The following is a 13,156-nucleotide window of genomic DNA, read 5'->3' as shown; positions in this document are numbered from 1 at the left end:
AGTTTGCTGTCTGTGAACCTTGTTGCATTGTGGGAAATAATTGCTTTCTCCAACTGCCAAGCAAGCAATATCTCCCTCTGTGCATAGAACTCTCAGTAACGAACATTCTGCAGAGATTATCTGGCAAGACTACAGATGTTGCCACCTGTGATATTGTTATATATGTTCATATACAGATTGTACAGGAAATAATAGAGTAGCACATCACTGGCTGCAAACGCTTTACAAGCAGGGCTGGATTTGTACTCTTTACCGCCCAAGGCCACTGTCACCAGCCGCCCCCCCTTCAGTAAAGGTAGCGAGTTAACCTTGCCCTCCAGTGTAGGTAGCCAGATAACCCCTCCCCCTTTCTCTCTAGTAAAGGTAGCCCCTTTCCCTCCAGTATAGGTAGCCAGATGACTCCCTTAATCCCTCCTTTTCCCACCCCCCTTTCAGTATAGGTAGCCAGCTTGCCTTCATCCACTAGCAGCCATCAGTGTCACTCATTTCTCCACTCGTCTCCAGTGCAGAAGCTTCCTCTTCCCTTCCATCTACAAAGCTGCCCAAGTTCATAGCCGCCGGCCACAATGCAAACGTGCACAGAGAGCAAGACGGCTGCTACACAGGGGGCTGACAGCAGAGTACCGCGTTCAGACGCTTGCCTGATCTCCCTACATTACAGCATTTGCAAGCTTGCAAATGCTTCACCAGTTTAGCCTGCTGTTTTGGTGCCCTTGCTCCTGTGGTGTCCCAGGCCATGGCCTAAATCCGGCCCTGTTTACAAGTAGAAGTTACACTACGTGTTGTGGTCCCATTTGTCCTTCATAAGTTTTGGAGGCCTGTGAGGCAAGGCATCTGTAGAGAGGATTTTCGGGAGGGTTTTATGTGCAGGTTAATTTCACATTAGAAGGTACTTAAAAATCTGTCTAGGTATGCATTTTCAAAATAAGGATGGGGCCCACAGACTTACAAAAATTGTTGCATGTATTGTACTGCTACATGACCACAAGATGGCAAAAGAGAGCAGTTTATATATCCTTTCACTAAATATTTATTTATTCTGCTTTGTAGCACTTTCCATTCAGCATCTGTACAAAGAACACTGTACAAATCACATCACTTTATGCTAGGAGTTTTATGCTAGGTACACACTATGCAATTTTCTGACAGATTTACTGTCAGAGCGTCTATTTTCAACATGCCCAATCTGATTGCTGATCGATCTTCCAATCGATTTTCCATTCACTTCTATGTAAAATCGATTAGAAAATCAGTCGGAAATCAGATCTGACATGTTGGATATAGTGGATCTGACAGTAAATCTGCATCGTGTGTACCTAGTATTACAATCAAGATTCGTACCACGCTACTAGACCAGTCATGTGGGAAAGCCAGTTAGGGCCCGTTTCCACTAGAGCGAATCCGCATGCATTGTCTGCATGCGGATTCACATAACCAATACAAGTGGATGGCCCTGTTTCCACTTGTCAGTTTTTTCCTACGTTTTTCTGTGCAGGATTTTTCTGCACGGTAGAGCCTGCAGAATTCGCCTGTGTGTGGAATGCAGGCGATTTGCACGCTATGTATTTGATAGGGAAAACGCACATGTGTTTTTTGCTGCGATTTCGTGTGCGAATTCCCATGAAAACTAATGTAACTTGAACCAGGCAGTGACATGGTTAAATTTGCATATAATAATAATAATAATAATAATAATAATCGGAACATTTGTATAGCGCTTTTCTCCTGTCGGACTCAAAGCGCTCAAGAGCTGCAGCCACTGGGACGCGCTCAGGAGGCCACCCTGCTGTGTTAGGGAGTCTTGCCTTGAACTGCTTACTGAATAGACACTTGACCTAGCCAGGATTTGAACCCTGGTCTCCCATGTCAAAGGCAGAGCCCTTAACCAGTACACTATATGCGAAATCGCTGCAAAAAACGCACGCGGAATCGCATCCGCATGCGATTTCATCAGCGGTGGAATCCTGGCGACTAGTGGAAACGAGCCCTAAATCTGACAGCATAATTGTTACTGAAGTACATAGTGGAAGCTCACACGTGTGTAGTGTCCCTGGTGGGTCTAATCCATCTCCTCATGGCAGGGGAGGACTGGGACCTTATGGCCAGTGCTGCTCGGATATCATTTTTCACTATCTGGAACTAATTCGGATCCGGATATTCAGATATCCGATCCGGGTCGGATATCTGAATCAAACATTTTCCAAACCGAATCCGGGTCGGATATCCGACCCCAGTATCCGGGGTATCCGGCCGGATTCGGATATCTGGATAGAAAAACCGGAAGTGCCCTTTAAATTGTTTTAAAAAGTGTTTTTAGGGTCAATGAGGCATGTATCATCATTATTTTGCAAAGGGGAACACAAATTGATGATCTGGGGACTTAAAATCCTCCCCCCCCCCCCCAAAAAAAATGGCTGTCAATTAACATCCGGCCTAGGTTTTAGACAGCGGTCGTGCAGCCCACATTGTGTCCAAAGTCCAAAATGCAAAGTGCCACGTGCAAAGTGCAAAGTGCCACATGCAAAGTGCCACGTGCGAAGTGCCACGTGCAAACACGTGCAAAGTGCCACGTGCGAAGTGCCACGTGCAAACACGTCCAAAGTGCAAAGTGCGAAGTGCCACGTGCAAACACGTCCAAAGTGTGAAGTGCCACGTGCGAAGTGCCACTTGCAAACACGTGCAAAGGGCCAAGTGAAAAGTGCCACGTTCAAACACGTGCAAGTGCAAAGTGCCATGTGCAAACACGTGCAAAGTGCCACGTGCAAAGTGCCGCGTGCAAACAAGTGCAAAGTGCCACGTGCGAAGTGCCACGTGCAAACACATCCAAAGTGCCACGTGCGAAGTGCCACGTGCAAACAACTGCAAAGGGCCAAGTGCAAAGTGCCACGTGCAAAGTGTCACGTTCAATCACGTGCAAGTGTAAACACATGCAAGTGCAAACACGTGCCAAGTGCCACGTGCAAAGTGCCATGTGCAAAGTGCCACTTTGCACTTTGTGTTTGCACGTGGCAGGCAGCAGCTGGCCTGGTGTGTGCACAGCACACACACACACAGACACATAGCAGCTGCAGCAGCACTGCAACACACACTCTAAATGTCACACTATGACATTAATCAAGCTAATGAACAATTTAACTATAGTGTCGTGATAGTGAAGGGGTTAATCACTGAACAGCTTATCACTGTGTACAGCCCTTGGCCCAGCAGCACTGCAGCACACACTCTTAAGGTCCGTACACACGCCGGACTGGAGGCAACAACGGGTCCGTCGTCACCTCCTGCTGGGTGGGCGTTCCAACGACAGTCCGGCGTGTGTACGCACTGTCAGCGGACTGGTACGGCTGCTTCTGAGCGATCTGCCCGGCGGATCACTCAGAAACAGCCGTATCAGTCTGCAGACCGACTGTACACACACCGGACTGTCGCTGGAACGCCCACCCAGCGGGAGGTGACGACGGACCCGTCGTTGCCTCCAGTCCGGCGTGTGTACGGACCTTAACTGTCACACTATGAGACATCAATCAAGCTAATTAACGATTTAACTATAGAGTAGTGCATAGGCAAACGCAAGGGGGGATTACAGCTGCCCAGAATCCCCCCTCAGACCAGGGCCGGTGCAGTGTTTGGAGACAGGCAGGCACAAGTTGAGACACCAGAATATCTGCAGGCATCCTGCATCTCACAGAACTGCCCCCTTTCTTTCCCTGCTACAGTTGACTTTGGATGTAGCAGCAGTGTATGTACAGAGCATGGAGCAGCAGCGTGTGTACAGAGCATGGAGCAGCTCTGGGGAGAGAGCACAGAGGCAGGTATGAGCACAGCCCTGCTGTGAATGCTTCACGTTCCCCTTTATTAGCAATGTTGGCTGTCCTCATCATTATCTGTATCCAAGCTGTTCCTGATCTCTCCCGTTGTCGATCAGGAGCAGATAGGATCTGACAGTTATTTCCTAAATGTCCAGTCAGTCGGACAGGAAATTGCATTTAATGTACCCAGCATGATGTCCTACCATATCATTATTATACTGTACTGTGCGTGGCTGAAGGAGACCTTTCAGGAATACGCCACTTGAAAATGCTGGGTTTGCCCCTGTAGTGATAGTAGTGAAGGGCTTAATCAATAACCAGCTTTAGGTTTATAACTGTGTACAGCCCTTTGTAGGGCACCAGCACTGGAGCATGTCTCTCAGTGTGCATTCAGCAAGCCAGGACGATCTGTCTCATCATGGCAGCTCTCCTCATTATACAGGGGGGCTGGCCAGTGTTCCTTTCTGTGATTGGGTTCCAGGGCTTAGGCTGGGAGGCCTCTGATTGGCTCAATGAGGTCAGGTGGTGCCGGCCAGGGTTCCCCTCTGTGATTGGTTGCTAGGGCTTCTGCTGGGAGCCCTCTGATTGGCTCCAGAACGTCATCACCTTAGTTACAGTAATTTTGTATCCCGATACCCGCAATATCTGCGGATATCCGCGGGTGTGCCCAACTATCCGCAGATAGCTATCTGGATTTGGGCCCAGCTATCCGGAATCCGGATCCGGTCGGATAGGCCTAAAAAGTTTGGATATCCGGGTCTACCCGGATATTCGGAATCCTGATGAGCAGCACTACTTATGGCCTGGGGGGAAAAACAAACTAGAGGCCTATTATCATGGCAGCCCCAGCCCAAATGACATCACACACGCACCCCACGTCGTATATGCCAGACACATACATCCCCATAAAATCATTCAACAGCAACTGCGTGCACAGTCTCTGTGGCACAATCAGTTAGCACATTTGGCTGTTAACCGAAAGGTTGGTGGTTGAATCCCACCCGGGGACAGCCTTGCCTTTTGTGTTCAACAGTTGTCCAAAGAGAACCCCAGATAGCCATGTATATTCATCTCTCTCTGGGCTTGAACCACCAACCTTTCGGTTAACAGCCGAACACGCTAACTGATTGCACCACAGAGACTGTTCACACAGTTGTTGCTAAACGATTTTATGTGGATGCATGTGTGTCTTGTGGAGGGAGGAAAAAAGTCTGCTCCAAGAAGTTTAATGCCACTTTAAACAAAACCTGTATAAATCAAATTTCTACATATATTTCTATGATCCTTTCAGTGTTGCTCGGATACCTCATTATCCTATTCGAGTTTGGTCGAATTCGGATAGTAAACTATCCGAATTCACTCGAAGTCGGATATCCGATGTAATCGAATATCCGATTCGACCTCGGATATCCGACGTCACTATCCGAGTCTGTATTCGAGTAAAATATTCGAGCTGGCCTTAAATAGCTTGTAAAACTTGTATAGGAGGTCAATAATGCATGAAACCACCTTTTTTATGAAGAAAAACATCAAGTGATTATGTGGTGATGTAGTAGTTATAAAAAAAGGTCTCAAAAAAAGTAAATTAACTTCATGAAAAGTGTTTGCATGAGAAGGTGTGTCCAAAATGGTTGTTGGAAGTCTTCATTTACGTCGTCTTCATCTTCTTCTTCTATATCTTCTTCTTCTTCTTCTTCTATATCTTCTTCTTCTTCTATATCTTCTTCTTCTTCATCTTCTTCTATATCTTCTTCTTCTATATCTTCTTCTTCTATATCTTCTTCTTCTATATCTTCTTCTTCTTCTATATCTTCTTCTTCTTCTTCTATATCTTCTTCTTCTTCTTCTTCTTCTTCTATATCTTCTTCTTCTTCTTCTATATCTTCTTCTTCTTCTATATCTTCTTCTTCTTCTTCTATATCTTCTTCTTCTTCTTCATCTTCTTCTTCTTCATCTTCTTCTATATCTTCTTCATCTTCTTCTATATCTTCTTCTTCTTCTTCTTCTATATCTTCTTCATCTTCTTCTATATCTTCTTCATCTTCTTCTATATCTTCTTCTTCTTCTTCTTCTTCTTCTTCTTCTTCTTCTTCTTCATCATCTTCTTCTATATATTCTTCTTCTATATCTTCTTCATCTTCTATATCTTCGTCATCTTCTTCATCTTCTATATCTTCGTCATCTTCTTCATCTTCTTCTATATCTTCTTCTTCTATATCTTCTTCTTCTTCATCTTCTTCTTCCTCTTCTTCTCTATCATTATATTATGTGTCTTGGTTTTCCTTTCTTTTGTAATATTTTTTTTTTACTTCATTTGTGGAAATATTTTATTGTAATAACACCATAGTTATATTTGTGTTGATGGCATAATAGGTAGGTAGTGGCACATTGCAAGCCACAGTGCCTTTTTCTGTGTACCCTGGCGGTGGTAAAACACAGACATCAGCAGGAGGAGGAAGTAGTAGTTGCAGGCTTGCAGCTATTTGTAGTGTGTGGTAATAGTCGGTCGGTACTCGGTTGGGCGTACGTTAAAAAGGGGCGCTGGGAAAAAAGGGCGCCAGGTTTTTAACGATAAGCATGGATAACGTTTAAAATTGTATTGTACTGTATTTCGTTTAAAATTAATGTTTTTTAAAGTTATAATTCATTAAATAATGTGCATTAAATCGGCAATTGTAAAAACGTTAATCTTTCGTTTAAATAGTGAAACGTATAATAACGTTTAAAAAAAAATTACTAAGTAACCCTCCCTGTACCTACCCCTAACCCCTAGACCCCCCTGTTAGTGCCTAAACCTAAGACCCCCCTGTTGGTGCCTAAACCTAAGACCCCCCTGTTAGTGCCTAAACCTAAGACCCCCCTGTTGGTGCCTAAACCTAAGACCCCCCTGTTGGTGCCTAAACCTAAAACCCCCTGTTGGTGCCTAAACCTAAGACCCCCCTGTTGGTGCCTAAACCTAAGACCCCCCTGTTGGTTTTTTCGTTTAAAAATAATGTAAAAAAAAAAAAAGTACTGTTTTTCGTTTAAAAATAATGTTTGGGAAACAATATTGTACTGTTTTTCGTTTAAAAATAATATTTAAAAATGTATAAATCATTAAATAATGTGTAATCATGAGAAACAGTAATAAAACATTAAGTCTCCGGGCGCCGCTTTTAAAACGTTAGTTTTCTCCGGCGCCCTTTTTTCCTATCGGGTGCCCATTAAACGATATTTATTATAGGAGTGAATGGCGGCGCCCGATTTGTCCACTAGCCTCAGGCGCCCGAATTTACTGTTTCCCTCGGTTGGAGAGTGGGTGGTCAGGTGGCAGTAGAAAATAGTTCTTCTTCTGTTCTCCCTGGCAGTGGTAGCAGCACACAGACAGCAGAAGCTCAATGCAGCTACAGGAGGAGGAGTAATGTGTGTCAGGCAGTGTGATGTGACTGACATAATAGGCCCTGGTACCTAGCGGTGGTACCAGGGCCATAAATGAACATCATGAGGTTCCAGACAGCGGTCGTGAAGCCCACATTGTGTCCAATACACAATTGGGACAGCACAGTTTTCAACCCGGACACCTCTAAAATAATTACAATTTTTTTTAATTATTGCAGCTATTGTTGAGCGTAATAGCTGGTGGCGCTTGGGCAGCAGCACCTTGTAATGTGTTCCCTGGCAGTGGAGAGGAGACACAGACAGCAGGAGGAAATATAACAGCAGGCAGCGTGAGGAGGAGATAAGTGTGTGTGGCAGACTGGCATTTGGCAGCAGGCAGGAGGGCAGGCAGCGAGACATAGTAGGCCCTGGGTCCTAGCGGTGGTTCCAGGGCCGTAAATACACAGCATGAGGTTCCAGACAGCGGTCGTGAAGCCCACATTGTGTCCAATACACAATTGGGACAGCACAGTTTTCAACCCGGACACCTCTAAAATAATTACAATTTTTTTTTTAAATTATTGCAGCTATTGTTGAGCGTAATAGCTGGTGGCGCTTGGGCAGCAGCACCTTGTAATGTGTTCCCTGGCAGCGGAGAGGAGACACAGAAAGCAGGAGGAAATATAACAGCAGTCAGCGTGAGGAGGATAAGTGTGTGTGGCAGACTGGCATTTGGCAGCAGGCAGGAGGGCAGGCAGCGAGACATAGTAGGCCCTGGGTCCTAGCGGTGGTCCCATGGCCGCAAATACACAGCATGAGGTTCCAGACAGCGGTCGTGAAGCCCACATTGTGTCCAATACACAATTGGGACAGCACAGTTTTCAACCCGGACACCTCTAAAATAATTACAATTTTTTTTAATTATTGCAGCTATTGTTGAGCGTAATAGCTGGTGGCGCTTGGGCAGCAGCACCTTGTAATGTGTTCCCTGGCAGCGGAGAGGAGACACAGACAGCAGGAGGAAATATAACAGCAGGCAGCGTGAGGAGGAGATAAGTGTGTGTGGCAGACTGGCATTTGGCAGCAGGCAGGAGGGCAGGCAGCGAGACATAGTAGGCCCTGGGTCCTAGCGGTGGTCCCAGGGCCGTAAATACACAGCATGAGGTTCCAGACAGCGGTCGTGAAGCCCACATTGTGAAGCCCACAGGCAGGAGGGCAGGCAGCGAGACATAGTAGGCCCTGGGTCCTAGCGGTGGTTCCAGGGCCGTAAATACACAGCATGAGGTTCCAGACAGCGGTCGTGAAGCCCACATTGTGAAGCCCACATTGTGTCCAATACACAATTGGGACAGCACAGTTTTCAACCCGGACACCTCTAAAATAATTACAATTTTTTTTTTAATTATTGCAGCTATTGTTGAGCGTAATAGCTGGTGGCGCTTGGGCAGCAGCACCTTGTAAAGTGTTCCCTGGCAGCGGAGAGGAGACACAGACAGCAGGAGGAAATATAACAGCAGGCAGCGTGAGGAGGATAAGTGTGTGTGGCAGACTGGCATTTTGCAGCAGGCAGGAGGGCAGGCAGCGAGACATAGTAGGCCCTGGGTCCTAGCGGTGGTCCCAGGGCCGCAAATACACAGCATGAGGTTCCAGACAGCGCTCGTGAAGCCCACATTGTGTCCAATACACAATTGGGACAGCACAGTTTTCAACCCGGACACCTCTAAAATAATTACAATTTTTTTTTAATTATTGCAGCTATTGTTGAGCGTAATAGCTGGTGGCGCTTGGGCAGCAGCACCTTGTAATGTGTTTCCTGGCAGCGGAGAGGAGACACAGACAGCAGGAGGAAATATAACAGCAGGCAGCGTGAGGAGGATGAGTGTGTGTGGCAGACTGGCATTTGGCAGCAGGCAGGAGGGCAGGCAGCGAGACATAGTAGGCCCTGGGTCCTAGCGGTGGTTCCAGGGCCGTAAATACACAGCATGAGGTTCCAGACAGCGGTCGTGAAGCCCACATTGTGTCCAATACACAATTGGGACAGCACAGTTTTCAACCCGGACACCTCTAAAATAATTACAATTTTTTTTTAAATTATTGCAGGTATTGTTGAGCGTAATAGCTGGTGGCGCTTGGGCAGCAGCACCTTGTAATGTGTTCCCTGGCAGCGGAGAGGAGACACAGACAGCAGGAGGAAATATACCAGCAGGCAGCGTGAGGAGGATAAGTGTGTGTGGCAGACTGGCATTTGGCAGCAGGCAGGAGGGCAGGCAGCGAGACATAGTAGGCCCTGGGTCCTAGCGGTGGTCCCAGGGCCGTAAATACACAGCATGAGGTTCCAGACAGCGGTCGTGAAGCCCACATTGTGTCCAATACACAATTGGGACAGCACAGTTTTCAACCCGGACACCACGAAAATAATTAAAAAAAATTTTTTTTCAAATTAATGCAGCTATTTTTGAGCGTAATAGCTGGTGGCGCTTGGGCAGCAGCACCTTGTAATGTGTTCCCTGGCAGTGGAAACACACAGACAGCAGGAGGAAATATAACAGCAGGCAGCGTGAGGAGGATAAGTGTATGTGGCAGACTGGCATTTGGCAGCAGGCAGGAGGGCAGGCAGCGAGACATAGTAGGCCCTGGGTCCTAGCGGTGGTCCCAGGGCTGTAAATGAACAGCATGAGGTTCCAGACAGCGGTCGTGAAGCCCACATTGTGTCCAATACACAATCGGGACAGCACAGTTTTCAACCCGGACACCTCTAAAATAATTACAATTTTTTTTTTCAAATTAATGCAGCTATTTTTGAGCGTAATAGCTGGTGGCGCTTGGGCAGCAGCACCTTGTAATGTGTTCCCTGGCAGTGGAGACACAGACAGCAGGATGAAATATAACAGCAGCAGAAGCAAGTGTATGTGTGTGTGGCAGTCGTCACTTCATGTACCCCTCTTGCCGACAACAGGGGCCATGAATTCACCTTCCACCCAAGCCTGGTTCATTTTGAGAAACGCCAGTCTGTCCACAGACTTGTGAGACAGACGAGATCGCTTCTCAGTGACGACTCCACCGGCTGCACTGAAGCAACGCTTTGACAGTACGCTGGAAGGGGGGCAGGAGAGCACTTCCAGGGCTTACTGCGCAAGCTCGCTCCAGATCGGCAGGTGCTTGACCCAATACTCCATGGGATCAACAGGGGCCACGCTGTCAAGCCCGCTGAAGGACCCCATGTAGTCAGCCACCATGCGGGTCAAGCGCTGCCTGTGACTGGAGAAGGATGCTGCTGCAGGCACCTCCTCTCTAGTCCTTGGCAGCTCTACACTCATGTAGAGCTCTTGGGTCAGAGACAGCAGGTCTGTGGTGCGCGAGCGCTTGCTGCTGGTGGATGCAGGCACCTGCTGCTGCCTCTGTGCTGGCTGGACAGTGGGGGTGGATGGCTCAGGGAAGGCTTCCTGCAAGCGCTCAACAAGGGACAGCTGCAAATCCCTCATTTGTTGTGCACGGTCTCCTCCTGCAGGCAGGAACTGGCTGAGCTTCCCCTTCAGACGTGGGTCCAGCATCATGCAGATCCAGATGTCCTCCCTCTGCTTCATCTGGATCACCCTTGGGTCCTTGCGCAGGCACCTCAGCATGTGCGCTGCCATTGGGAACAGTCTGGCCACGTCTGTTGGCACATCATCAGCAGCCCCAGAGCCGACATTGCTGTCCTCCTCTGCCTCCTCCACCTCATCCTCTCTCCACCCCCGCACCAGTCCAGCTGCGCTCTGCTGCTCCCCCTCATCAGCAGCAAGGTCAGGGACCTCCACCAACTCCAAGCCCTCCTCCTCAGAGGTGGCCTGTGAAGCTGCCTGCAGCTCCTGCTGGTCCAAGGCTGCCGCTCCCTCTTCCACCAGTGCATACAGGGCCCTGTCCAGCACACACACCAAGGGGACCCACTCGCACACCATTGCATGGTCCCTGCTCACCATGTTGGTGGCCTGCAGGAAGGGTGCCAGGACTGAGCACACCTGCTGGCGGCACGCCCAGTTGCAGTGAGGGAGGCAACTGTTGCTCGTGCAACGTACTGGCTGACAGCCTGCCTCTGTTCAACCAGACGCTCCAACATCGCCAGGGTGGAGTTCCAGCAAGTTGGAACATCGAGCATGAGCCGGTGCTGTGGCAGGTGAAGCTCCTTCTGCACCTCTTCCAGGCTCGCCACGGCTGCAGGCGAGTGCCTTGAAGTGACGCACAACCTTCCTTGCCGCCTCAAGGAGTCGGTTCATCCCCTGGTAGGTCCGCAGGAACTTTTGGACTACCAGGTTCAGGACGTGCGCCAGGCAGGGGATGTGGGTCAGGTCTCCCCTGCTGATGGCAGCGACCAGGTTTGCCCCATTGTCGGACACCACCTCTCCAACTCTGAGGCCTCTGGGGGTCAGCCAATTTCTCTCCTGCTCTCGGAGTTTGGCCAGGACGTGGTTCGCCATCAGTTTGGTCTTCCCCAGGCTGACCAATTCCAGCAGCGCTTGGCAGTGGCGGGGCTTCACGCTGCTGCTGAGGCGGGGGGTTTGGGCTGGTGTGGCGGAGGATGGAAACGGTTCAGAGGAACCTGCTGCTGTTCCGCTGACCCTGCATGGTGGCACCACCCACTGCGTTGTTGGTGCTGCTGCTGCTCTGGCAGTGCCGGCCGATGCTGCTCCCCCCTCCTCACCCCCTTTCCACCAAGCTGACCCAATGCGCGGTGAAGGACAGATAGCGGCCTGCCCCAAACCGGCTGCTCCACGAGTCCATGGTGACGTGGACCCGTTGACTCACCGCGTGCTCCAGCCCTCTCTCGACATTGGCCATCACAGAGCGGTGAAGTGCAGGGATGGCCGTGCGTGCAAAATAATGTCGGCTGGGGATTGGCCAATCGGGGGCTGCACACATCAGGAGTGCACGCATGTCACTCCCCTCCTGCACAAGGGAATAAGGCAGGAGTTGGGAGCACATGGCCCGTGCCAGCAAGCCATTCAGCTGACGCACGCGACGGCTGCTGGGAGGCAGAACCCTGACCACCCCCTGGAAGGTGTCGCTGAGCAGGGTCTGGCGAGGTCTTTTGCTGGCACGGGAAGCAGTGGAGGGAGCAGAGGAGGCCACTGAGGACTGGCTGCCAGAACAGGCCTCAGTGTCGGTGGCAGGAGTTGCAGAGGGAGGAGGAGCAGTGCATTGCTGACGCACTCCTGCTGCCGACGGCTTCGCAGTGGTGGCGGGTCTGCCACTGCCAGCTTCCTTCAACTTCACGAACTCCTCATGCTCGTGAAAGTGTTTCCCTGCAAGGTGGTTGACCAGAGAGGTGGTGCCAAGCGCAGAGGGCTCCTTCCCTCTGCTGAGCTGCTTGCGGCACTGGTTGCAGGTGGCATACTTGCACTCCAAATATGGAAGGGTGAAAAAATTCCATATTGGGGAGGAGAAGTTGCCCCTTCGGCTGGAAGGTGCTGCTGCCGCTGGTCTCCCTGTGGTGGTTGGGGGGGGGGGGAGGGGGTTCTTGGTGCGGCTGGTGGTGGCACTGGCAGAACTCGTCTCCTGATCAGCACGCTGTGTGGCCTGCATACTACGCCCACTTGTGATCCTGCCCATGCCTGCGATGCTGATCCTTCTAGCAAGGCCCGCAGACGCATCATCCTCCTCCTCAGAGCTGATAACATCCCCACTCCCAGGACCTGGCAACCAGTCTTTGTCCTGCTCCCTGTCATCATCATCCTCCCCTCCACAAACATGTCCTGCTGGGATCCCCCAAACTCCCCTTCTGCATGCATGGGCGGATGGACAGTCACCACTGTCTGACTGTCCAAAGCATCATCCCCCAAAGTGCCCATGAGCATTCCTTCCTCTGCCAATTCTTCCGCAACAGCACTTCATACCTTCTCTGTGCTTGGGGTCCATAAGAAGGTGCTGAGTGACAGGGTGCTGGTGTCGCCCGCTGGGGCTGGAGAACTGCACTCCTCCTCCTGCTTCCCAGGCAGTGCTGGGCGGCTGCTGCTGCT

The sequence above is a fragment of the Hyperolius riggenbachi genome, chromosome 8 (genome assembly GCF_040937935.1).
Source record: "Hyperolius riggenbachi isolate aHypRig1 chromosome 8, aHypRig1.pri, whole genome shotgun sequence".
In the NCBI taxonomy this organism is placed as follows: domain Eukaryota; kingdom Metazoa; phylum Chordata; class Amphibia; order Anura; family Hyperoliidae; genus Hyperolius; species Hyperolius riggenbachi.
The sequence above is the reverse complement of the archived record's forward strand: the minus strand, read 5'-3'. Positions refer to the sequence as shown.